This window comes from Triticum aestivum, chromosome 5D (genome assembly GCF_018294505.1).
Source record: "Triticum aestivum cultivar Chinese Spring chromosome 5D, IWGSC CS RefSeq v2.1, whole genome shotgun sequence".
Lineage (NCBI taxonomy): Eukaryota > Viridiplantae > Streptophyta > Magnoliopsida > Poales > Poaceae > Triticum > Triticum aestivum.
In genome coordinates, this window is record NC_057808.1 from 23,801,153 (window position 1) to 23,805,372 (window position 4,220).

Consider the following 4,220-nt stretch of genomic DNA (forward strand, 5'->3'; position numbering starts at 1 on the left):
CTAAATAGGAAAAAAGTTTGGTCAAAAAGTTGGTTATTGTCAAGGAACAAGATCTCTAAGTTGACCAAATAACCTAATTCTCGAGGAATTTTCTGTTAGTGTGTTGTTGCTAAGGTCCAAGTCCCTTCCTAACCCCCTTCTTCTTGTCTCCTCTCACTATCTCTCTCACACACATGGCAAGCAAGGGTGTCTGAGTGTGCGAAAAAATACTAAACTAATCCAAGGGCTGAAAATTGATCATTTAGGTTTTTATCGACACCGAGGCACCCTAAAAGCCAAGGTTTTATCATTTAGGGTTTGACTCTTGGCTAACCAACCTCACCTCCTCCTCCTCCTCCTCTTCTTCTTCGTCGTCTTCCTCTGATTAAATGGATTTCCAGGATGTTGGTGGATTCATGTGTATATATACACCTACACTAACTAATTAATTAAGTACTAAGATACCCCGGCCCATGCATTAGTCGCAAGTACCCCATATGTCCTATTTTTAGCAAAGTCATGCTTAAATTCATGGAAAATTTCAGCATGACCTTTGCTGAAAATAGGACATATGGAGTACCCGAATTTGCCGGAACAGAAGTTAATCGACATTCCGGCAAACTCAAGGGCCTCTCGGGGTACCTGCAAAATCATCTCTTCCTTTCTTTCTTCAGTTTGAAATAGTAGTGGCCATGGTGATGGACACAGAGGGCCAAATTGCCAGCCAGATTTGCCTTAAAGATATTGCTGAATCATTGTGTGGCATATGCTTCTCAATTCTCATCTGCTTTTCCTCAGAAGAGAAAATCTCATCTGCTGGACCATGACCAAAGCTTGACTTGACTAGATGGTACTTATACTACAGTGCACACTGAATTCATTCAGTTCACTCACACTTGCTTTGTGTACTCATCATTAAAGTGAAGAAAGAAGAAATTTACAGCTAGAAAGAACAGTACAGGTACACCAAAAGCAGTGTTTTTGTCCCAACCAGTACAGGTTGTACTACTAGAAAACAGAAGAAATTTGCAGCTATCCTAATAAAAACTTACAACCTGCAAGGAAACTAGAGATGCACACAAGTAATGGCTTAGTAAGGTGGATGCTTCATGTTAATTATAGTTGTCAACATGATGACAGTACGGGCCAAGGATTTGCCATCCTTGATAAAGAAATCTGCCATCCCTGCGACACCTATAATTGCCATGAAAAACACTCTATCTGCCATGGTAAAAAAAGAATCCGACATTCGATTTGTTGCTAGTCCATTTTCGATTGCTTGACTCCAATGACATAAAAGACGGCACATTCTGTGTTAAGACTGTTTTTCCTATTAATCTCTAGTGGGTTAGTTTGAGAAAGGATAATGGTGTTTTTTAGGTTTACAGATAAACATAATAGTAACTTCTACTTTCTTTGTGATTTTTTGCATTTTTACTATGTTGGACTCAGCACCCTAGCAGTACTAGAAGGCATCAAGGCTGTGTGGTGTGGTGTGTTGTGGGCCTTTGGGCTCTGAAAGTGTAGTTGCTCACCAACTTAACTAGATACTTGAAGACTTCTCTCTAAAAAAAAGATACTTGAAGTCTTCTATATGAATAAAAAAGTGACAACTTTATGGTACCATGAATCTCTCTTCTCCATCCACAACAAAAGAGAAGGGATGATGGTAACTGCACATTATTACTGGCTAATTAAACTGTCCCGGACAAATTTTGTTTATACCAACCAACCCTGCCTCAAGCACTGTAAAGTGCCACTCTAAGCATAGCAAGTCCACTAAGACCGTACCCTAATCAAACAATTTATCTACAGAGGGCTTGCCACATGGCCAGCCAGCCAGCCGCCCAGCTAGCAGCAGACCATCAAGCTGGTAACATGCCGGGCTTACAACATGTTCTTCACCAGCCACAGGTCAGTCAGCTACCACTATTGTACTCTACACATGTGGATTCGTCTGAACCAGGCGACTGAATTGCCAACAATTGTTGTCATGATGTTCATGCATACTTTGAGTAGTAGAGCCAGGAGACGGTATAACCAACACTATATAATAAAATAACTGATGAAACGCCCAGCGAGGCAAAGCGTCGAGCACAAGGCGGGCACTCACCGCGCAGAGGAGGGACTTGAGGACGGCGGTGCGGGCGGCGTCGGAGACGTTGGCGGCTTGGAGCTGGTCCCGCAGGGCCTTGTCGGCGGCGGCGTCGCAGCAGGTGGCGCCAGGGGCGTTGCCGCAGAAGGCGAGCGTCCCGTTGAGCGGCAGCGGCGCCCCTGATCACAACAGCAAAACAAGAACACATGGGCTGTATATAAGTAGCAGAGAGAAGCAGAGACCGAGCAGCAAGCGGCGGTGTGCTAGACACTGAGTACTGACTGGCGTCGGCGCAGAGCAGCAAGCGGCGCCTCTGACTGGCGTCGGAGGGGGGTGGAGGGGAGGACCGGGCGGCCGGGCTGGGCGGCCGGGCGAGGGCCTCACCTCGAACGAGACGGAGATAGTGGGGGCAGAAGGGCACGTCGCCGCCGGGGCGAGGGTCGGACTGGGGGAGGCGGCGGGTGCGCGGGGCGGCGGCGGCGCAGTACACGGGTCGGGGCAGTGGGCGGGTCGGGGCTGTGGGCGGGTGAGAGAGATGGGGAAGATAGAAATTTTTTTAGTGGGGGGGGAAGGGTTAGCAATGGCGCACCCCCGAGCGGTGCGCCATTAGAATTTTTTTGATAGCAATGGCGCATCCACACCCGGTGCGCCATTAGAAATCTTTTTTTTGTATAGCAATGGCGCATCCCAGAGAGGTGCGCCATTAGTAATCTTTTTTTTGAATAGCAATGGCGCACCCCAGTGAGGTGCGCCATTAGTAATCTTTTTTTGTATAGCAATGGCGCTCGGGGGGGGGAGGGAGGGGGAACCGAGCGAGGAGACAGGGGAGGGTGCGGGGGGTCGGCGGCGGCGGTGGAGCGGGGAGGGTGCGGGGGGTCGGCGGCGGCGGTGGAGCGGGGGAGGGTGCGGTGGGTGCTCGGCGGCGGTGGAGCGGGGGAGGGTGCGGTGGGTGCTCGGCGGCGGTGGAGCGGGGAAGGGTGCGGGGGGTCGGCGGCGGCGGTGGAGCGGGGGAGGGTGCGGTGGGTGCTCGGCGGCGGTGGAGCGGGGAAGGGTGCGGGGGGTCGGCGGCGGCGGTGGAGCGGGGGAGGGTGGGGGTGCTCGGCGGCGAGGGGATCTGGCGAGGGGGATAGCGATCGAGATGGAGGGGGATCGAGATCGAGTGTCCTCATGAATATTCAATATTTTTTCATATTGAATATGAAAAAATATCATCAAATTTGAAAAAATATTCATGAATTCAAAAAGTGCCCATGAAATTTAAAAATATTCATGAGTTCAAAAAATATTAACAAATTCAATACTTTTTGTGAGTTAGAAATTCAATACCATAATAAACATAAATAAATATTCATGAGGACACTAGAACAGAAGAAATATCATTTCAATATGTCGAAATACAATCGAGAAATGAAGGCTACAATTTAAATACAATCGATCTTAGCTAGCTATCTGTTCACAATCTTCTTGCCCTTATTTTTCGTAAATGGAGTTCTTCTCTTGAACGGACGTCCTTTAGGTAGGGTGGTCCTGCTTCTTCTTGTGGTGTATGCTGGTACTTCATCGTCGTCGTCATGTTCCATCTTCGGGTCGCCGTACTTGTCGAAGTCTTGCTCATTGGCGACTCCATCCATTCCGATGATCTTCCTTTTGCCTCTCCTCACGACAACACGACTGGGCTTTGACGGGTCGGTAATGAAGAAGCATTGGTCCACTTGGGAAGCCAGTACCCATGGCTCATTTTTCGCGGTGACGTTTGCGCCCGCGGTCTTGGATTTGGCTTCGGGTATAACCATGGTGGTGAAATACCGGTCTTCTTTTAGGACGCTCTTGGCCCATCTGACACGGAACATCGGGACCTTCTCTCCAGCGTAGCTCAGCTCCCAGATCTCCTCGATCCTTCCGTAGTATCTGTCCTTGTCATTACCGGTGTAGGATTCCATCGTTACCCCGGAGTTCTGATAACCATCGCTCTTCATGTCCTTTCCCTCGGTGTAGAATGTGTAGCCGTTGATATCGTACGCCTCATACGTCATCAGGTTGTGCTCGGCGCCCTGTGACAAGGCGAATATGAGTTGTTCTTCCGCGGAAGAATCCTCATGTAAAGGGTACGACAGAAGCTTCTGCTTGAACCAACGCGTGAAACATG